General features: G+C 35.8%; 1 protein-coding gene across 1 annotated transcript in view; it reads left to right on the top strand.

The window, feature by feature from the left end:
• Positions 1-24574, top strand: part of EYS (EGF-like photoreceptor maintenance factor) — a 1117601-nt gene that overhangs the window by 266152 nt on the left and 826875 nt on the right.

The raw sequence follows: 24574 nt of genomic DNA, 5'->3' as shown, positions 1-24574 counted from the left end.
CTTGATGACCTTCATAAGAAGAGTTTCAGTGGAGTTCAGTAGCTGATCGTTGTGTTCAATGGAAGGTAGGCAATATATACATAAAATGAGAAAGCAGAGGTAGCAAGACTGTCTTACTCTTTGAACGTATTTGGTAGGTAACAAAAAAATAAAAGGCAGAAGATACAAGCCTGAAGGGAAGGAGTGTGAGGCAAGAGAAAGATCTTTACCTCTGAAATTTTCCATGGTCCATGGGGAATATGGATCTCTCCAATTTGCCCTTCCAGATCCACTCTATGTCCAAGGACAAAACGGTTATTACATATTTTTCTTGCTTTCTTTTGAGCTTGGCAAATGAAAACCTAGTGTATGGAAGGGGAAAAGAGGAGTACACAAAATGTTTGTCCCCTCACTTTTCCTTGTAGGTTACCACAAGCTTGTTGTGTCCCCTCCCCGATGATCACATCTTCCCTAAGACAGTGGTCTCCACACACCCTCTATCCACACAGTCTCAAGTTCTCCTCACTCCACCCCCCAGGAAGAATGGCAGAAAACACTCCTCTCTGTCCCTTTTGGTTTCAATAAACCTGTCTCACATTTGTAAATAGTCCCATATTAAAATGTCCTCAGATTTCTTCCAGTGTGCCATCTCATTCCTGTTAGGATCCAATCATACTTATTAATCTTCGTGTACTTGTGGGATGATGTTACTATAAGAGTAGAGACTGAATCTACAAGAAACAGAGATAAGTTAACAGAGGGGGCAATCTCTGTTAAGACAGAGATCTAAAAATCTGGTGATATCGTTAGCCGTGGAAAGAGAGAGGGACAGGTCTGCTCTTATTTAAAAATAAATGAACTAAATGGAAAGGATAATGAAGATATTGTTAAGACTTTAGAGATTTAGGTAGGAATTGGGGAAGTTATCTGATGACATCTATTTTCACTGGAATTCAGAAGTGTAGTTATTTTCTGTGAGTGACAGGAAATAACAGAATTGAGAATTCAAGGAGAGTGTAAAATGTTTCACATTTCATTGGTTATCCATTTTCCTGCAAGCTTACGATACCTTGACTTTATTTGAAAATGATATTCCTAACTACATTGTTCTATAGGAGCTGCTAGTTTGCAGAGAGTTGGCATCTGCCTTAAGCCGGAGTCAGAGACCATTCTAGAGATTTAGAATAAAGAATCTGATATAAAGCTGCTCAGATTTTGTTTGGCATTGAAAATACAAAATGGAAGCTCACAACTACTGGCAAAAAATTCCTCAACTTGGAGGAAAAGCCATTTGAAGAGCGATAAAGAGAAGCAGAATGATAATATGAGAGCTAAAGAAAGACAAATAGACCAACAAACATGACAGATGTACCTAATGTACCAAGGCCAGCTGAACTTTTGGCACACTTACGCTTTGTTGCCTGAACCAGTATTATACTTTCAATGTACCAGTGCTGATCCTACTGGGGTTCTTTGTCTTTTCTCCAAAAAAAGGGGAGCATCAGTTGTAAAAACATAGGTAGCATTGAAGTTTAATAGAACCAGTAACCAAAGAAGGGGCACAGAGAATGAGAGAGTTGGATTCATCCAGAACTGAGGATACACAGAAAAAATATTTGTTTGTATGCCAGTGAATAATAGGAAAAATTCAGTCCCACCTCTAGACTCTGAAATTTCAATGATATAAGAAAAATTGCTTCACCGAAGAGCACGGAAAGCAATAAGGTGTAACCACAACGGGGAGTGTATGAATGGGGCAAGAATGTAAAAGAAATATTCACTAAATAATATAGGAAAGATTGTTTACTGAGAAAGGGTTGCGATGACAAGGTTAGGAAGACAATAGCAATGGGAAACTGGTTCATGGGGAAGCATAGCGGTGAAAGGGAATAAAGGGGTTAATGGGGGAAAGGCAGGAATTAATCCTGGGAGCTTCTAGTAACAGTGGAACGGCATGTAGACGTGGCATTCCTCGGATGACATGTGCAAACTCTGAACAAATTATAAAAACAAGTACTTTAAGGCACTAAAGGCTGACCAGAAGTAGACACTAAACCTCAGGGTACCTTCTGTCTGCACGGTACGGACAATGAAAACAACAGCAGAAGTTGTCATCTTCCATTTGTCAGAGGACAGTTTGAGGCTTCCAAAGGATGGAAAAGTGAAGGCAGGCATCCAGGAAGGAGAGAGCAGCATATGGAGGTGCACAGAGATTTCATATTAACTGCATAATTTTTTTTCAGTGCCTGAATGACACTGAAATGTCATAGGGGAATCCCAATGTTTTCAATGAGAACAAACACTGAACATATGAATAGCTGGGCAGCTTCAGCTGCTTTCAAACCAATGAGATAGCATTAGGAGTTTGAGTGCAGCCATGTTAACATCCTGCTCTGATAAATAGTACCATTTCTTAGGGAAGAAAACCGAATCCAAATACAATACAAAATATCACAATGTTAAGAATGGATATCGAATAATACTAGAAAGATTTCATTCTCAGAATGCCTTCACTATACAACGTCTTTGATGGAAGTTCTTCAGGCTGAAGGGAAATAATACCAAAAGGAATGCAGATTTATAGGAAGAAATGTAGGCCTGCAAAGTGGAAAATATCTTGGCAAATATAATATATAATTTTCCTCTTTTAATTTTTTTAAAACATGTACAACTATTTAAAGAAGGCTTTATAACACTTATGTATGGGATTATAACATTAAGTATATCATAAGTAAGTGAACATATGACAACATTGGTACAGCAAATGGAACTCTGTAGGTGTAATATTCTTATATCTTATGTGAAATAAGATATTCACATAATTGTACTATGTGAAATAGTACAATTTAACTCTAGACCATAAAAATGGCAATCTAAAGAGCAACAATTAAAAAAAGTAATGTAAACAGGTATGGCTATAGTTAAAACCAATAAAATAAGAAAAATATTTAACTAACCAAAAACAAAAACAAACAAAAAACAGGAAAATATATAGAAGGAGAAAAAACAAGCAAAACAACAACAACAAAAACAATAGGACAAGTTGAAAACAAAAGCCAAGTAGTGGACATAAATCATACCAAAGCAGTTACATTGAATGTCATGAGCTAAAAAAGTCCAACCAAGGTTTACATTGTTCATTTGGATTAAAACCACTACCCACCTTTATTTAGTCTCAAGAAATGGGAACCTTGTTATGTGTTGACCAAATACTGCCCACGTCTCTTGCCCATGTTAATGTGAAAGATAGGAAATGTGGCCTCATAGATTTGGCTTAGAGGATTTCAGGGCAAAATGCTGAAATTACCGAGCAGCTTCACTTAGTGCTCTATGTTACAATCCGAGAAGAAGGCGATGAGCTAATGATGAGAGTGTTTACAACCAGATTTTAGAAATATATTTTTAACCTAGGACTGCTGTGTCAGAAAATAAATATGATTGTTATTTCCAGACTCTGCAGCTGGCAAAAGATTTTCAAAATGGACTCAGGGCAATGCTCAAATGCAGGATATTATCAGTAAAATTGGGCTTTGTGGGAAATATCATGGAGGCTTGGCTTTCATACTCTTTGTTAAGACTATGAAATAAATTTAAGGCAGAAGCATGCAGATCTCCTTAGCTAGACAAAAACCTTAAGCACATAGCCAAACTCACACTCCAAGATACAGAGGGAATAATTCAAAGAAACGTGTGAGCCTGGCAGCAAGCAAGCTGCGAAAATTACTCAGCTGTAAAAATGAGCCCTTACTTATGGCTTGCAGAGTAGGGGTCATAGAAGCACTGTGGGCCAGTCCTCCTTATGTGTCTTCCTACCTCTCCCCCTTCAGTGTGTGTGTACATTTCAGTATTCTTGTCTCTTCCTCAGCTTTGCATATTGAAAATATGAGTGAGCAGATAAATTGTCTTTTTAACCTGTAGATCTCTGAATCAAGAAAAGCTATACAGCCCTGGCCGGGTTTGTTCAGTGGTTAGAGCATCGGCTCGCGGACTGAAGGGTCCTGGGTTCGATTGTAGCCAAGGGCACGTGCCTTGGTTGCAGGCTTGGCCCCCGTGGGGGCTCGAGCAGGAGGCAACCACTCGATGTGCCTCCCTCACATCAATGTTTCTCTCTCTTTTTCTCTCCCTTCCACTCTCTCTGAAAAAATAAAATAAAATATTTAAAAAAAAAAGAAAAGCTATACATAAGTAGTAAAACAGAGAAATTATAATCAAACAGCCTCTTCTAAATATGGACTTAGTTTAAAAAAATGATAGCCTAGATTTTCAGCTAATTGCAACAGGGCAAGACATTTGTGGATGAAAAGAGTTTATTTTTTACCTAGGGGATGTGATTTTTAGTGACCTGAGTGGTACATACATAATATATTAAAGTGGCCACTGATGATTGATTGATTGATTGATTGATTGATTTATCATCTAGGGCTGGTTGGCCACGCTTGTGTCCATATGCTTAGCTTAGGCTTCTTCACAATATGGTAGTCCAAGGGTAATTAGATTTTTTTCTTTAAGTCAGGTTTGTTTTTTTTTAATCTGGAAGTAGTTCTCAAATAGAGATGATTTTGCTCCTCCAGGAGATATTTGGCAAAGTCTAGAGATAGTTTTGGTTGTCATGACCGGAGAGGTGAGAGGGACATCTAGTGGTTATGTTATGGGTTGAATTGTGACCTAAAATTCATTTGTTGAAATCCTAAGTCCCCCAGAATGTGCCCTTATTTGGAAGTAATATAGTCATCCCTTATACACAGTTTTGCCTTCTGTGGTTTCAGTTACCTGTTGTCAGCCACAGTAGAAAATATTAAACAGAAAATTCCAGAAATAAACAATTCATAAATTTTAAATTGCACACTGTTCTGAGTAGTGTGATGAAATCTCTCACATCTTCTAAACCCCTCCTGGGACATGAATTGTGCCTTTATTCAGCATATCCACCCTGTATACGCTTCCTGCCTATTAGTCACTTAGCCATCTTGGTTATCAGAGCAAAATGTCATGGTAGTGAAATGCTTATGTTACTTAAAAATTCCACATTCAGCCCGGCCATATGGCTCAATGATTGAGCTTCGACCTATGATCCAGGAGATCATGGTCCCATTCCCAGTCAGGGCACATGCCCGGGTTGCTGGTTCTGTCCCCAGCAGGAGGCAGCTGATTAATGATTCTCTTATCATTGATGTTTCTATCTATCTTTCTCCCTCTCCCTTCCTCTCTCTGAAATCAATAAAGATATATTTTAAAAAATGCCACATTCATGTAACTCTTATTACACTGTACTATTATAATTGTTCTATTTTATTATTAGTGTTAATTTCTTACCGTGGCTAATTAATACATTAAATTTTGTCATAGATATGTATGTATAAGAAAAAATATGTATATAGGGCTTGCTAGTATCCATAGTGTCAGGCTCACTGGGGTGTCTTAGAACGTATTCCCCACAGAATAGGGGTGAATACTGTTGGGCCATTTCAGATGAAAGTAGTTAACATGAAGTCATGTTGGTGTCTGATGGGCTTCTCGTCCAATATGACTGTGGTCCTTATAAAAGGGAAAATTTAGACACTGGCACACTAAAAAAGATCATTATACGAAGAAGAATGCACCAGGTGAAAAGCAATGCTTCTACACGCCATGAAATTCCAAAGAACACAGCAAACCACCAGGAGCTAGGAAGTAGGCATGAAACAGATTCTCGTTCAAAATCCTCACAAGGAGCCAACCTTGCTAACACCTTGATCTTGGGCTTCTGGCCTCCAGAATCATGAGATAATAAATTCCCGCTGCTTAAGCAGCCAAGTGTTTGCTGAAACCCTAGCAAACTAATACAGGGTAGAGGCAACGGATGTTATAAAACACCTTATAATGAACAAGACAGCGCCACACAACAAAAGTACTTGGTAAAAATGCCAACATTGCTGAAATTGAGAAATCTGTTCTTAGAGCAAGTATTTCTAGAGGAAGAAACTAAAACTCCCAGTCTCTTAAGATCTATGCTCCAAAATTCACAAAGAAACAATTCTTGGTGTTCCATTGAGCAAACACTCACAGGGACTCATCCAGATTTAAGAAGAGAGGTCATAGTGATTTTGTCTGCTATTGTCTATGTGGCCACAGTTATTTACATTTCATCTACATGCAAAATACTCTCCTCTAAGGTGATAAAAGTCCTCTTTCATCATAACATCAGGTCAGGGTTCAGATTAGAAGATGAAACTTTCTAAAAAGTCCTTTTTCCAAAAGCTGAAAAAGATGAAAAACTGTGGGTTATATTAAAATTTAAAAATGTCTATGGAAAAACTATAAAACATCACTGAGAGAAATTAAGGAAGATTTATAAAGGTGGAAAAAAATGTAACCTGATCATACATTGGAAGAATAAGTATGGTTAAGATGATCTATAAATTCAATATAATGCCTATTACAATGCAAGTAGTTTTCTTTGAAAAATTGAAGATTTGATTTAAAATATGGATATGTATGAACTTATGACAAAAGCAATCTTCTGAATAAAAGAACAGGCCTAGAGAAGTTATACTCTCTGGCTTCATAAGTTGATATCAAGAGTATTTTATTGGAAATGAAGGAAGGGAAGGAGCAGGAGGGAGGGAAATTGATCAGTAGAGCAATTGATCAATCAAAAATAGAACCACAGTTATATAATTAGGTTATTTTGAAAAATGAATCTGAAGCAACTTAATAGGAAAATGAAAGTCTTTTCAACAAATAGTAATGGAGTAAGTAGATATGTATGTAGGAAAAAGTGGCATTGACTTCTACTTCATACCATACACAAAAACATTAATATTAGACCATAATTGATCTTTATGTAAAAGCTAAAACTAGGAGCTTTAACAAGAAAATATAGGAGAAGCTCTTTTAGACCTAGGCAGGTGCTTTTATTTATTAAAAAAAGCAAAAAGAGCAATATACATTGCAAAAAATATTTCAGATTAATCAGATTTAAAATTTTGGCTCATCAAAGACACCATTAAAAAAATAGATAAGCATGAAAAAAAAAATATATGCAAACATCTATCTGACCAAAGACTTAAAAGCAGAATACACATAGAGCAACTATAACTAAATAATATAAAAACAACAAAACAGTAAAAAAAAATGTTCAAATGACTGAAACCAACATTTATAAAGGAAGTAAGCAAATAAAAATTTCTTGCCATAATTAATCATCAGTGTAGATAAAAATTAAACTAAAAGTGGATACTCCTCCAAAGTGTCTAAAATTAAAAAAGAAATTGTTGAAAATGTGAAGTAATTAGAACTCTTACACATTAATGACAGAGCAATAAATTGGTTGATAGAGAAAAGATGAAAAAATTGATAAACAGTTTGGAAGTTACTTTTAAAATTAAACATATGTGTAAGGTAAGAGCAGCAATTGACTCCTAAATATATAAGCAAGTGAATTAAAAATATTTCTCTACAGCCCTGGCCGGTTTTACTCAATGGTTAGAGCATTAGCCTGCAGACCAAAGGGTTGCAGGTTCGATCCCTGGCCCTGGTTGGGGTGTGTGCGGGAGGCAACCCATCGATGTGTCTCTCTCACACTGATCTTTCTCCCTGTCTCTGTCCCTGTCTCTCTGTCTTTCTGTCTCTCTCTCCGCCTCCTCCTTCCCTTCCACTCTCTCTAAAAATCAATGGAAAAAAATAAACTTTAGTGATGACTAAAAAATATATATTTGTCTACAAATAACATTTACAAGAATGTTTATAACAATCTTATTGATAATAACTCAGACCTAGAAACAAGTCAAATTCCTTCATCATGAAAATATAGAAACAACTAATGATATGTACATGCAACGGGCTATTACTCAGCAATTACAAGGATCAAAGTACTGATGCACAAGGGTATCTCAGAAACAGTGCTGAACAGAAAAGGTGGGTAAGAAGGAGAATGTACTGTAAGCTTCCACTTATGTTATTTATCAAGTAGGGGGGAAAATTTAAAAAGTGGTAGTTTCCAGGAACAAGGTTGATTGAGATGGGGAACAGACACGTTTTCTGATGTACTGAAAATGTTCTAAATCTTAAAGGAGTGTGTGTGGGTAGAAAGGTGTATACATTTGTAAAAACCTGTCTAATGTACACTTAAGATTTCTTCTATGTAAATTTTACAAAAAACAAACAAACAGATTTCTCATTAGTAGTTTTGCTTTCTGCAGTTGTTTGGTTAGCAACTCTAAAATATTCTTCTGTGTGTGAGAGCCTAATGTCAATGAGCAAATATGTTAAGAATAATGCATCTAGATTTCTCACTGATGGAGAAGGAATTTACAAAATAGAAGGAAGAACTAAAAGACACCCTGTGGTATTAGCTGTAAGTTGGAGGTATGAGAGTGAATTTGTGATTTTTAATAAGCCATCAGAAAAACATAAACATAACTATATATGTACATGCATGTATTTATTATATTATATTGTACTATACTGTACTATACTATATAATACTATATTTTACTATGCCGAGTGGTTTTGCATAATTTGATGAAATTGCATGTATTCACATAAACTTTATTTGTGTGTGTCTGCACGTATATCTGTACTTATCTATGTGTATATATAGATACACATAAATATAATCCCTAACTCTGTCCATTGGTAGTTGAGCAACTTTATCACCCAGATCTTGATTTCAAAATATTATTATTATTATTTTAAATATATCTTTATTGATTTCAGAGAGAGGAAAGGAGAGGGGGAGGGAGAGAGATAGAAACATCAATGATGAGAGTCACTGATGGGCTGCCTCCTGCACGCCCCCCCACTGGGGATCGAGCCCGCAACCCGGGCATGTGCCCTGACCCGGAATCGAACTCCGATCACCTGGATCCTAGGTTGACACTCAACTGCTGAGCCATGCCTGGCTGGGCAAAATATTATTCTTTACTTACAGGATCCATGGCTTTTTAGAGAAAGGACAAATTTTGAGCCTGGGAAAGGGAAAATATAAGATAAACCATAACAATCTTTTTGCATTAAAAATAAGTTACTCAAAGAAAAAGAGATTATATCAAATGAATACAAAAGGGTTAACTTGAAAAAAGCTTCCACTTGCTAAATAAATTTTTAAAAAGCATTAAAATAAATAATGAAGTTAACGGATTACAATCCATTTAACAATATAATAATTGATTCCTCAATTACTATATAAGTACACAAAGAATTGAAAAATAGACAAATGTTTGGGGCAGCATAAAGGGAATGCTCTTTATTCTATCAGAGAGTCAGCTAAGAGATATGAAGGTGATAGTAGAATGATAAAATCAATGGTTTGGAGAACTAATCGGTGAATGATTTGTAAGAGACAGGATGTGTACATAGTTTCAAAACAACTCTCCCCAAATTATCTAAGTCCAAAGGGACAAATTAAGTTTTCATTGAAATAACATTACCAATATTGGAAAAAAACTTAAAATATCCCTTGAAATGATACACCGAAGGCACTGTATCACCTCTGTTATATTTATTTTAAAGGTATGTAAAATCTGATTTTAAATCAAATGACATCAAATAAGCCAAAATTGACGGTCATTTTACAGAATCGCTGCCCTGAAATCTGCAAAATATTAAGTTCCAGAAAGATCAAAAAGGGATAAATAACTTTTCTAGACTAAAGATAATCACAACTAAATTCAGGATGTGATCTTAGAATTGATTCTGACCAGGGAGGTGGGAATGAATTAGCTGGAAAGATTTTATTGGGACTATTGAAAAATGCAAACATAAGTTATGAGTAAGATAATAGTATTGATTTTGATAATTGTACTGTGATAGTGTAAGGAATAACATTGTTCTTAGAAAATGTGTACTGCAATACTTAAGGGTAAAGTGTCATAATATTTTAACTTTATCTCAAATGGTATACAAAAAGAAATTCATATGATATAGATTATGTAACATATAATAGAAATGCATGTAATATAAAATATAAAGAGGAAATATTAATGCAAATATAGCAAAATATAAACATTTTCTAATTCAATAAAAAGTATTGGACTTTCTTGTCATATTTTTTAATTTTTCTGGAAGATTTAAACAATATTAAAATAAGAGTCATTTAACTTAATACTCTTTGATGACCACCACACACTTGTTCATGTTAGATAGAAGGAAATAGTCAAATAACAAATAAGTGACAATACTGAATGCTTCTGAGGAGGCAGAACAACCAAAACTGTCATCACTGGGACTGATGGGAATACAAAGTGGTAAAGCTTCTTTGGAAAATAATTTGGCAGTTTATCATAAATCAAACATACACTTACCATATGAACCAGCACTCAAGCATATACCAAGTGAATTGAAGACTATGTTCACACAAAAACCTATGTGCAAATGTTTTAGTTTATACCTTTATTTATATTCACCAAAAACTGGAAACAACCATCATGCCTTTCCACAGGTGAATGGCCAACAAATGTTGGTATATCCGTACATGGTATACTGCTCAGCAATAAGAAGAAACACATTTTTAATAAACACATTGATGAAACTTAACTGTATTTTGCTTTGTGGAAGAAACCAGATACGAAAGATATGTATTACATGATCCCGTTTATGTGACATTCAGGAGAAGGCAGAACTCTAAGGACAGAAAGCAGATCAGTGGTTGCCAGGAAGTTGAGGGATGGAATATTTTTAATGAGGGCATCCAAGAGAATCTTTAGAGTGATATCATGTTCTATATAGTATTCTGACGGTAGATGCATGAATCTATACATTTGTCAAAAATCAATAGAAATATACAATACAGAGTAAACTTTACTGTATGCAAATTAAAAACAAAAGCAACTGGAATATCAGAAGGTCCAATCACAGAATGCAGATTATCACAAATAAATCCAACTTCATACAAATGTGTAACATAGCCTCACTAAAATGAAGTGAGCACAAATAGAGAGTACCTAAATAATTTTGGAAAAGAGATTTGACTGGTTATAGTAAAGTAAATGCCCAAATATCTGTACATAAACACTATACTCTGTTGGAGCAAGTTTTACTCATAGAGTAAACGTTAGCAATTCTGAAGCTACTTGGAAACCAAGCTACTCATTCTCAGAGGGAAACACTATAAACAAACAAGAGAGAAAGGCTGAAATAACCCACGTGGTGATGGGTTAGTCAGAGATACCTGAAGTGGCACTTGTTTTCTGATAGTGTTTTCCAAAGTGCCAGGTAGACTTTTGGACTTTGTTCTCCTAATTCAACTACAGACTTAGGGAGGCAGCACAGCTATAACATGTAACAACTTCTGTCTTATTTGTAGTCTATCCTTCTGTGCACAAATGTTTTACTACATGCTTACCTATGTCATACCCCTGTGCCTTTCTCATGGGCCTCATCTGCCTGGGAACACTAAACTCTCCCTCCCTCTTTTCATCCCCGCCCCTCCTGGAGGATGCTTACAGTGAGGTTCTAGACTTCAGCATTTAATTTACCTGAATTAATGGTAATGTGCCTAATATCAATCTTGTTTCATTTATTAAACCAAGAGCGGATAAAATTAGCTCATATAAACCAAGTCATTTTAGAAAATATTTGTTAAGACTTCCTGAATGAAATGAGTGACTGAAGAAGTCCTTTTCCATCTCTGCAAGGCAAGGCATTGAAGAATTACTAGATGGTCAGAGAAAGGTAATGACTGATGAAGAATTAGCGACAGCAATTCAGGATTGCGTAATAAAAATGCATATGGCAAGTTAGAATACTTTGGGGACAAATAAACTATTAGGAATATTGAATTTATGGACTGATTTTCAAAATATATCTAGTATACAAGTCACCTGTACTAATCTTGAGACACTTGTGTTGGTGGGTCCCTGCCTTGGGCCATCTTTTATAATGACTCTTCCTTTGTGCCCTAATATCCCTTTTGTAGTTTCATTAAAACATGTCTTGTGCTCATGAACATGCATCTGTTATGTTAAAATTCAAGATCCATGAGGACTTGAATTGTTTTCTCTTTTTACCTGCTTGAATGCTTAGCTCCACCAGACTCCTGATCACATACCATGTGCACTCACTGTCTACTTGCTGAATAAAAGAACTCTTACTTTTTCTCCCTTGAATAACTTATATCCCCTAAATTTATAATGGCTAAATAGATAAGATCGGAGTCAAATGTCTTGCATATCTCAATAGGGAAAATATCCATATTTATGCATTCAATGAAGCAAATTTATTTAAAATCAATTTCTTTTTGTCATTATAGAGCTCTTAGTAGGTATGATATAGACTTTTTGTTTATGTTGTTTTAAATAGGTGATATATAATTGTTTCTCCTTTGGCATTTGATGGTTTATGTATTTAACGTAATTGATCTGAGAGAACTCAAACCTCTTAAAATTTTGTATGGCTAAATATGGTTTAGCAGGTGTACATTTTGTGGTTAATGCATATTGATTTTCAATATTATGATGGCACAAATATATACTGTAAAATCTATTGAATAATTTAACTGCTAAGATATTCAGAACACTTTTTCTATATATTTAAATGTGACAATATTCCTCAAAGTATAGTAATATTTTTTAAACATAAGAAGAGTTTTATTATTTAAGAATAAGATGGAGGAGTTTATTTGCTTCAATTCAATTTTAAGCTTTAACCTAAATTCACTACCTTTAATCACCCTACTCGAGGATTTACACCCTGAAATTGCTGAAACCAATCATTTGACTGGTAATACTCAAAGAATGCTTAGAGCTATAGCTAACCTCTTTCCAAGGTTATTTTAAAAAGTCATTTTGGAGCACTTTTAAGCATAGTGATGTTAGGCCTTAGAACCAAATATTTAGGATATTAATCAAAATACCCAAGAATCATTGGAAATGATTACAATGAGCAAGCAAAGAAAATAGACGACAATTACATCAATCTTTGCCTCTTAGCAGAGTATGCTGCAATAGCAGAGAAGGGCAAACAGACCAAGCACTATGAGAACCTTCAGTGCAAGCCAGAGAGAACTCAATGACTACACACAAATGAAACCATTTTCTCCAAGCCATGATATTACATAACCACCTCTAAACCCAGACACCACCCTGAAGGGAGGGAAAAAAATCCAAAAGGGGAAACTCCCCCAAACACAGATTTTAACACAAAGAAGCTGACGTTTATCTGGAAATAACCAACCACCTTATATGAACAAGGACCACAATCCTATTTATAGTCAACCTTATTTTCTTTCTTCAGCGGCAATAGAGCACACACTGCTAGGGTCCTACAGGAGCAGTAAGAAGTCATGGATGACCCAGCTCCTCTTCTAAGATGCCCTCCTGAATTGCTATGCCTGTGAAGTGGAGAAGTACTGTTTGGATAATAATACATTTTTCATGATTTTGCTTACATTGATAAAGTTTCTAGACATCCTCTTTTTATAGGTGATCTTCATCCCAATATTAAGATTGTGTTTCTCCCTCCCATTACCACCTCTTGGACCCAACCAATGGATCAAAGAGTTAAAGCAGCTTTTTAGGCCTACTACCTGAGGACCTTTGCCAAGGGTATTGCTGGAACTGAGGAAGACACTGAGTAGACACTGATGCAATTCTGGAGGGATTACAGCACCTATGACTGCGTCAGGAATCTTGCTTGGGTCTGGGGTGATGTCACCAAGGAGGGTATGAATGGCATCTGGAAGAAGACACTCAAGAGGGTCATCCATGACTTCAAAGGATTTGCCAAAGATGAGGAAGTTGCAGAAATCAACAAGGCTGTGGCTGAGATGGCCAACACTTTAATTTGGGTGTGGATGGAGGAGCCTCTAGAGTGGTTCTTGAGGAACTGACCAATGAGGAGTTGTTGGAACCGGAACAGGAACACATAGCTGAAGAACAGGCAAGAGAGAAGATAAGTATAGAAGAAAAAGACCACCCAAGACAGTTCATACTAAAGAGTTTAGTCAAAGCTTTTGCAGATCTCAACCAGTTCCTTAAAATGGAACTGCCTTATCACCCAGCAATTCCACTTCTGGGAATTTATCCAAAGGAACCTGAAACATTAATTGGAAAGAATATATGCAGCCTTATGTTCATTGCAGCATTATTTACAAGAGGCAAGATTTGGAAGCAGCCCAAGTGCCCATCAGTAGATGAGTGGATAAAACAGCTGTAGTACATTCACACAATGGATACTACTCGGCCTTGACAATGAAGAAAATTTTACCCTTTGCAACAGCGTGGATGGACTTGGAGAACGTTATGCTAAGTGAAATAAGCCAGGCAGAGAAAGACAATTACCACATGATTTCACTCATACGTGGAATTTAATGAACAAACTGAACTAACAAGCAAAATAGAGACAGACTCTTAGATAGAGAGGAGGCAGACAGCTCTGGTGGGCAGGGGTGTGGAGGGGTGTGGAGGGATTGAGAAAAAAGAATAAAAAAGAGAAAGAACTCATGGACACAGACAACTATGTGGTGATTGCAGGGGGCGGGGTGGAGGTGGAAGAGGGTATGGGGGGATAAATGGTGATGGGGGAAAAGTAAAATAAAGGGGAAATAGTTTGAAAACATGGACCCCAACATGGAAATGTTTTCATTGATAGAGGGATGTTTATGGTACATTATCTGAATACAAGTAAATCTATGACAGAAAAAAAGAAACAAACCAAGCAAAACAGCATGGACACATTTCTAAAAAAGTGACACCTCCTTAAGGAGAGCCTCAGGCAGGTCCTTCAGGAGGTGTTCCAGAAGAAGGCATTGCTATCATAGGAGATGACAGCTCTGTGTGTGCTATTGCCCCTGAAGACCTTCCAGTGGGACACGATGTGGAGGCGGAAGACAGTGATAGTGATGATCCTGACCTTGCGCAGGCCTAGGCTAATGTGTGCATTCATGTCTTAGTTTTTAACAAAAAAGTTTAAAAAGTAAAAAACAAAAAAAATCAAAACTAGAAAAATATCTTACAGAATAACAACTGCATAAAGAATAAAGAAAATACTGTACAATTTTGTGTTTTAAACTATGTGTTATTACAAGTCAAAAGTTAAAAAAATTAAAAATTACAAAGTAAAAAATATATAGTATACCAAGGTTAATTGATTATGAAAGGAAAAAATATTGTTTTTAAATTTAGTGTGGTCTAAGTATGTAGTGTTTATAACATCTATAGTGTGCACAGTAATGGCCTAGGCCTTCACGGTCACTCACCACTCACTCATTGCCTTACCCAAAGCAACTTCCAGTCCTGCAAGCTCCTTTCATGTTAAGTGCCCTATACAGGTGAACCACTTTTTATCTTGTATACCATATTTTTACTGTTCCTTTTCTTATTTAGATATATTTAGATACACAAGATACACAAATATTTATCATTGTGTTACAACTGCCTACAGTATTCAGTACAGTGACATGCTGTACATGTTTGTGGCCTAGGTATGACAGGCTATCCCATAGAGCCTAGGTGTGTAGTTGGCTATACCATTTAGGTTTCTGTAAGTGCATTCAATGATAATCTCACAACGACAAAACTGTCTAATGAAATATTTCTCAGAATGTATCCCTGCTGTTAAGCAATACATAACTATATAAACTATACATAGTGGAATATTATTCAGCCTTTAAAAAGAAGAAAATTCTGCCATTTGCAACAACATGAATGAACCTGGAGAACATTATGCCAATTGAAAAAAGCCAGACACACACAAAAAACAACTACATTGTCTCAACTATATAGACAATCTAAAAAAAGTGAAACACAAAGAAGCAGAGAGTAGAACGTTGATTACCAGGGGCCTGGAGGTTAGGGAAAGGGGCAAATGTTGGTCAAAGGATAGAAAGTAGCAGTTGTGTAGGGTAAATAAATCTAGAGATCTAATGTACAGCATGACTGTAATTAATGATACTGTACTTAATAGTGGAAATTTGCTAAGAGAGTAGATTTCTGGTGCTGACATCACATAGGCAAAAATGGTAACCTTATGAGGTGTTATATTAATTAGCTTGACTATAGTAATCATATCACTATGTATATATATTAAATTATCATGGTATAGACCTTAATTATATATGATTTATTTTAAAAATCATAAATTTTAGTATATGACCAATATTTATAAAATACATCTGTATTATTTACCACTAGTAAATGAGGGTTATGGGAAAATTAAATGAGAAAACCTGTAAGGATTATGAGGGGAAATGTGGTTGTTTCTGTTGCTCTCTCTCTCACTGATCAATAGCTTTGAGAAAAAAATCAAATTTTTATAATATAATTGGGAGCTGTGGTTTTGGGCATTTGAAAGCAGAGGGAGAAATGATGGGGGAAGGGATACTATTTCTCTCTCTCTCTATAAAAATCATTGCTCAGGTTCCATTGTTCCACTGGTCTACATAAAATTTCTGGAAAATAGATTATAGTAGTCTTCTCTGGTCATGTACAATGCACAGAAATGTATGTTATCACCTGATATTTATTAAAGACATATTGTGCCATCTAGTTCTTCTGTTTATTAAAAGCATTCATCTTTTTTCAGAATTTGGATAATTCATAAGGGGTTTTAACAGGATGTAAAGAGTACATCTTTAATATTTTGTGGACTGCTTCATGAAGAACTATTCCATTTACCAATACATATCCCTTCATCTCACTGCAGAAAAAGAATTTATAGTGTCTAGTCTGATCCTTCCAAGTTTTTGTTGCAGATTGTAGAAGTTGGACAACTTGATTTCCAATTTGCTTATCCTTATAGTGGATACCACTAAATGCCTTTATGACAGTCATTTACACCTCCTCTGGGACACCTCCTCTGTGACACCTCCTCTGTGATACCTCCTCCAGGACACTTCCTCTAGAACACCTCCTCTGTGACACCTCTTCTAGGACCACTCCTGACAGAAATGTAGCCCATATTCTATTATTTGCTAACTTATAATATTGTCAGATTTTTAGAAATTTCTGAATTCTGCTATCACTTTAAAATTTTTAAGACATTTTTTTCTTTTAAAGGACATTTTCTTTCTTTATCTAAATCATCATGAAGAAAAATGGAAACTACTGGACTAATATGGACTCATGTTTAGCATTTTCACAGGTTTATAAATATCTACATACACTTAAAGCTTTTAAAAACACTATCTTTTAAGTCTAACATAATTGTTAAAATTAAAAAAATACTTGATACTAAAATTGATTGATACACCCAAACATAGTTGTAAATGGAAACTAATGAGAATAGGTTTTTAATTTTTCCTAACTATGTATATAAATAAAATGTATATTAATTTGTTTTCTCAATTTTAAATTGCATCAACAGGATACAATTTTCAGTAAAATCAAACCTCAGGGAAAAGTAAACATTTAATGTTTTTAAAATATAACTTGGAAATGAAATGTGATTCTCAGTGTGAGGAAGTCGAGTATAAGTACACATCGTTATCACTTTTTTTTTTTTAAGTCTTCACCCGAGGATATGCTTAGAGAGAGAGAAACGTCAATGTGATAGAGAACATAGATTGGTTGCCTTCCTAAGTGCCCCAAACAGGTCTAACCCACAACCCAAGTACATGCCCTAACCGGGTATCGAGCCAGCAACCTTTACAGGGCACATGGCTCAACCAACTGAGCCACTCAGGTAGGCCTCATTACCACTGTTCTCAATGACTATAGGTCCAAGTCCTATGGATCCGGATCACAAAGCAGTTTATGATCTTGTCCCAACCTTTAGAGGCATTATTTCAAATGGTGAATTTAATGTAACACCTTCTTATTTTTTAACCACATATTAACATAATAACTAACATCACCACATATTAACACTAACATCTTTGACACTGGGATTCATTTTACAATATTGATATTTCAATCACTTTGTCAGAATTTAACTGGCAGCTTTTGCCCCATCTATTGGTTCCCTGAGTTTGCTGTAACTAATTGTCACAAACTTAAAGCAACACACATTTATTATCTTACAGTTCTGGGGGAAAGCAATCTAAAATACAGGTGTTGGTGGGACTGCATTCCTTCTGCAGTCTTCCGTTTCCTTGCCTTTCTCAGTTTACCCTTGTGATTACCTTTAAGACTCACCTGACAAACCAAGATAATCTCACTATATCAAGGTCCTTAACCACATCTGCACATTCCTGTTTGCCATATAAGGTAATATTCACAGGTTTCAGGAATTAAGGCCTGGATTTTTTCCCCAGAAAGACATTATTCAATCTATCACACCACCCTTAATCATACGTTTAAAAAAAAGTCTCTTGAAATCAGTGGCATGTAAGAATCAAGAAAATGTGGTAATGTATCTTCTTTCTTCCTGCATTGTGATCCATTCATACTGATTTGTTTTCAGTTCCTTGGATTTTCTTGCCTCTGACCTTTCTCTCAACCTAGAAAGAGCCCTCCCATCCCTTCTACAGCCCACATGCTTAGCCTTGATAATATACAGCAATTCTTTAGGACTCATTTCAAACACACCTCCTTTGGGAAGCTGTCCAATTTAAGATGCCTTCATTATCCTTACACTCGACTGTATTACTTTTCTAAGCTATAGAGCCAGTTACCACAAATTTAGCCGCTTAAAACAACACACATTCATGATCTCAAATTTCTGCAGGTCAGAAGTCTGGGCGGGCCTGGCTTAGCTCAGTTCTCTGCTCCAGGTCCCACAGGCTTAACAGGAAGATCCAGGTTCCTCCTCCAAGCTCCCTGGTTGTTGGTAGAACTTAGTTTCTTGCAGTTTTAGCCCTCTGGTTTTGCTTCCTTACTGGCTGTGTGCCCAGAATGCTCTCAGCAGCTAGGATCACATGCCAATCCCTGCCACGAGGCAGGTTCCAGGACACAGCATTCATTTTGTTCCTTCCAGGTAAACAGAAGACCTTTGACTTCTTTGAAAGCCTCACCTGATTTGGTCAGAGCTCCCCAAAATAGTATCCTTTGATTGATTGACATTCATCTGATCAGGTGACTTTAATTATACACACAAATCCCTTCAGCAATATAATTTAACATAGCAACAGTAGTGATATTCCAGCATCGTCACAGATCTCACCCCCCCTGAAAGAGAGGGTTCTGCAGCCCAAGTGTACTGTGGGCGGGGATCACGGAGGCTGTATGAGAATTCTCTCTACAACAGTGACCCATTAGCAGAAACAATTGGCTACATTTACTCCTTATTAAACTACATTGATTTATGGGCTTTTTAAAATCCCTTATTGTTTATAACCCCAGCATCTACCACATTGCTTGCCACAGACTAAGGGCTCATTAAATATTTGTATTATGAATATACAGATCAGCATGGTATTGAGGGCACAGTGTATTCATATATATTGTGTAAAATAGGATATCATGACTGTTTTCGCAAATATGGGTATGAGTTATTGTTCAGCAACATAATGGATCATATGCATGAGATTATATACGAAGAGATAAGCTAAAATAACTTCCCACCAGCAAAACCAAACACTTAGTCTCACAATTAAATATTTAGAATTAGGTAATTAAGAAAAAGGGGTTTTCGTGAGAACTTTTATTAAGAACAATTTTTATGTGTTTCTGGTGGATGTTTGTTCAATGCAATTTCTCTTATTTTATAAAGAAATGTACTTTCATTAAGATAAAATATTATCCAGAATTATATCATTTGCAATACTCTTCAATCTCATAATGATTTAAGGACAAGGAACTGACCTTATCTATATTTAAATTATCCACACTACTTACTATAACTCTTGTAAACAATAGCCACTTAATAGATTTTTTCAATTGAAGAAAATCTTTATTTCTATGCTCTTGGAAAGTAGTTTTGTACTTTTATCTATTTATTTTTTACTGTTCTTAGAATCATAAAGTCCCAGGTGTATATTCAACTTGGTACAGTTTCTATTGCTCTTACTTTATGGACACTAACTATATAATTTTGGGTCCTTCACTGTAAACATTGTTGATGTCTTCAGCAGTTTCTAGGGACCTCTTACTGTTTTTTTTTTCCCCTTGTAATCAGAGTTAGAAGAACCATAGGGATCCTGAGGTTTTAGAATTTCTCCAACTGCCACTGTACTTCTAAACTTTGAAAACTTTATCCGTATCTCAGTTCTTTTATTATCCCCTCCTTCCTACAGTTGTAAAGCTACTGGGAAAACCTGAGCTGTTAAGGAACTTGATTCCTGGACATTTTTTCTCTGAGGTGTTCAGCCAGGTACTTTTAGAACCTATGTTTGTGCACATAGTCTATACATTTTGGTGAATGAATGCTATTACTTAAATACTTTCCAAATAACTGCTATCCAAATATTTTTACCATTCCTGGAACGCTGATGCCTGAATAATGACTTTGTTTCGATTAGCAATTTTACGTTGTTTCCGCTTCACTTTTTTGATATGGGTTCCCTTGTGTCAAGCTCTATTTTTCTTGTGTCCAAGTATGTGTGTGCATTTTACCCAACGACAACCACTTTATCTAGTTACATTTTATGAGTAAAAATTAAGACTTAGTTTCAGACCTAAGGTGTTATTCTTAAAATTAAAGCCTTATTAAAATTTTCCTTTTCCATTGTTTACTTGTTTTGAGACTAACAACAAGCCTGTGAAGGGAAGCTTATAGTGACAGCAGCTTCCAGGGTGCCAGGGAGAAAGCGCAGGGGGCATCGAACCATTACCAATGCACTAAACGCCGTGTCTGCAGAGAATATCGCTGAAAAGAATTGAAAGTGTAAAAAGCCAAAGATGGTATTTTAAAGAATACTGTCCCTTAACATTGCTGCCTGCTAGTTCTTTGTTAGATGAAGCATGGGAATCATAAATAATATTTCTTTCTTAAATCATAATGTAGAGAGAGAGAGAGAATCACACTGATAGTATGGAAGAGAATTGTGAGTCTTGCCCAGAGCCTGAGGTTAATGCATTTATGCAGAAATACGCCAGGGCCTTGCCAGCAGGATTTGTTTCTTATATAAGCACTGAACCTTATTCTTTCCTTTTAGGTCCTCACTGTGAATATGGGCCTTGTGAGGTAGTAATCCTTGTGGGAATGGAGCCGTGTGCAGAGAGGAAATGGATCTGGAAATGTTTCCCCTGGGGTACCGGTGCCAGGGCGGGAAAGACCCGGCTGGCCCGCGCCGTGAGGTCAGCGTCAGTGCGAGCGGTGCCAGCCCTGCCTGCGCGGGCCTTGCTGTGACAGCGAGTGCGCTCAGCCACGGCGCCTGCTGGAGCCGTGGGACAGCTCAGGATGCAACGGTGATTCGCTGCTGATGTTACCCTGCCTTGAATATCAAAGTCAATGCCAATTATTTTCACACAACATCCCTACTTCTCACGAATTCACTTATATTTTGTGAATCATAACAGTAGCAAATGGAAAATTTTAATGAAATGTGCCGTCTGTGTTCTGATGTCAGAATGAACCTTTTTTTCCCTTTGGTTTTTTTAATGGTAGATTTTTAAAAAGTGTTTATTTGTAAGTATAGGAAAAAGGTGTTTACAGTGATTTAAAGAAACTCATTATTTTCGACCATCTATTGTGCGCGCGCGCACACACACACACACACATATCTTCTTAGAGAGACATATGTTCCTGAAGAATATAAATTTATAGAGAAAAAAGAAGGCAGGAAGAAAAGAAGGGAAAATAGAAGTAAGGGAGAAAGAGGGGGAAAAAGAAAGCTGAATATTGGATAATGGATTTTTGTTGAGACACAGATAAAACAGGGCATGAAGTACTCCTGTGAACTGGACATGATTAAGAGGCATGAAGAGGAAACAGAAGGGGGGGGGGAAGGAGAGAGAGCTAGAAGGATGTAGGAAAAAATTCTGCCTGTCTTATTTTGTTTTATTTTACCTCCTTTCAAATATATTTCTACATAATCTTTTAGTAAATGGATACATGGTTAAAATAATGTAATGTATGAAAAAGCACATTGTGATAGAGTCATTTTATTTGGAAAAGATATCCTTTAACCGAAATTATGCATCTTTTCTTTAAACCAGTGTTCTGTAATGCATGTCCTTAAGAAGCATAATGTTTTCTTTTGGGGTTTTTGTTTGTTTGTTTGTTTTTAGATTGGATGAAGCAGCCCAGTTATAAAACAATAGGTAGTGGTGGGTGGGGCCCTAGCAAACTGGAATTTCTACATAGATATTAATATGGATTATTTTTCTAATACTGTGCTAACTAAGCAAAACTTATTTTTAGGCTGTGGGCCATCTGTTTGTCACTCCTAATTTAAACCAATCCCCCCCTCCGAATTTAGCACTTTAATGATTGGGTTTTTAAATTTGTGAAATTCTCAAATTACCTTAAAATAAGCCACAGTTATCTTATCTGAGCTTAAACCCATGGGTGTTTGGTAATGCTGGGAATGGCTCTCAAATTTCTGGTGCTCACTATGAAATAAGGAAGGCAGAAAGTATGCCTGAGAAAGAGGTTTGCAGTTGTTCCTACGGAAAATAATACAATAATTAATAAATAATAATGTAAGAATAAACTGTTTAACATACAACTGTAAACCCTACTTTTATTAGGTCCCTATAGATGTTATAATTCATAGTATTTTATATGATATGAGAACACCATTTACAAATATGCTACTTATAGTGCAATGCTCTCTATTAAATTTTTGAAGGTCATAGATGACATATCATGAAAAATGTAAATTTTGGATACCTGATATATTGCTGTATTTTGTACTATGATTTTTCATTATATATTTTGGAACTCAGTCAGGGAAATCACCTACTAGAGGACCAAAACATTTATTAAATATTAAATGTTACATGTAAACTGATATCAGCATAAATCTAAGGTACTGTATTCTTAATACTTCCTCAAAAATAAAATAGTTTGGAAAGCTAAACTTTCTGAATTGAAGTTAATAGTATTTACCACATGACTATATATAAGAAACAATATGTCTATGTGACTTTGTAAATCTCACTGTGTGATTATTCAGCACATTGTCAAAATACTCAACTCTATATTTTCAACACACAGTTTTATCATAAAGGAACTTTGATTCAGTATAACTAATGTATGATGTTTGATCTATAATTAAGTATAAAATGAATAGTATAATAATAATGATTTATACACAGCTTATCTGATGAAAATTTAAATTTGAAGCAGTAGTGTGGGATATTTATAAGCAAAGACTAATATTAATACAGTGATTGTAATTTCTGATATAAACAATAACAACAAAATAAGACCATATGCTTTAAAAATAAGTTCTGATATAATGGTGAGTAGTTATCACATAGCTCATAATTAACAAATTAGATGTGAGAAAGACCCAGTTTTTGTTTTAAACTTGAAACAAAGTTGTGGTTGTTGGTTTGCTTGTTTATCTTATTTAAGGTATTCAAATTAATCCCCCAGGACCTTCTTTGGAATATAGCTTATTTCTTAGCTTCTTAGCCCAAAAATGTTAGCATTCAGAAAGCATATTCATTGATAATAAGAACATGCCTTATTTTTTTTTAAAACCAACCTGTTTTTCAGAGCCTTTGTTAATTCAAAGTTATCTTTTGTCGTCATGTTTCTTTTAAAGTGATTCACCGTTTATCTACATAGAGAACGTCTACACCTACACGGAAAGTTCATTCAACTCCAGTTATTTGTTACTTGACAATTTGTATCACTATCCAAACAAATTGTAGTCATAAACCTTTAAAAAATATTAAAATGAGCGATGTGATTCCGTGTCTTCATTACATATTGTATAATATTTGGTTTTAATTTGTTGACCTACTTAATGCCATTTATAACATACAAAGACGCACCAGCTGATAAAATTGTATCTCATTAATTTATGTACAACTCCTCCCGCATATTAATTAATCATTTATATTAAAAGAGATGTTGAAAACTAGAATGCTAGATGAAAAAAGTAAAGTAAAACAGAAGTAAAATTCTGTCTAAAGAGCTGGGTGTTTTGCGTGTCCCTTGTCTCTCCGAGGGCCGCGGGCTGGCTTGTTCTCCTTGGGGGCCCTGGTTACACGTGCTGCACAGAAGCGTGGCTGCTGCAACCTAGAAGCCAGCTAAGTACCTGACATTACATTAAAAATGCTCTTGCCACCAGGATCTGAGCATTTAATGAGAGTAATAGCAGGTGCTCACACAGAGCCAGAATGTCAGCGCAGATTACATGGTAGGTCTCAGGGATAATGAGAGGCCCCGGGACGTGCAGAAGCAGCTCTGAATGCAGGCCCGCTCCAGCTGCAGTCCGTGACGTCGCTGTTTCCTTGCCATGCCTGAGACGCTGTTCTTTTTCCACCATTAACGATGAAATAGAGAGCATGTTCTGATCTCGACTTTTAAAAGATTATGATGAAACGTGAAAGCTCTTTTGAACAAAGGCTTAAGTGGTTCAAAGTCAACTTTTAGATGCCTGCGAACTTTTATGTACCTTGTCGCACCAAGAGCTTTAACAAGCAGTTAACTTCTGGTTCATTAAATCTAAAACAATCTGGGAAAAGTTAATTGATACCAACAGTAGCCTGTTAACCATAAGTACTGTTTATTGACCAAAAAAAGAAAAGAAAAGGAAACCGAATAATTTTGCTTTGCAAATTATTACCAAATGTTTATTATTATTCTTACTTGTGATTATTCTTATTTTAAATAATCAAAG

The sequence above is a fragment of the Miniopterus natalensis genome, chromosome 5, assembly GCF_054644295.1.
Source record: "Miniopterus natalensis isolate mMinNat1 chromosome 5, mMinNat1.hap1, whole genome shotgun sequence".
NCBI lineage: Eukaryota > Metazoa > Chordata > Mammalia > Chiroptera > Miniopteridae > Miniopterus > Miniopterus natalensis.
The sequence above is the reverse complement of the archived record's forward strand: the minus strand, read 5'-3'. Positions and strand labels throughout refer to the sequence as shown.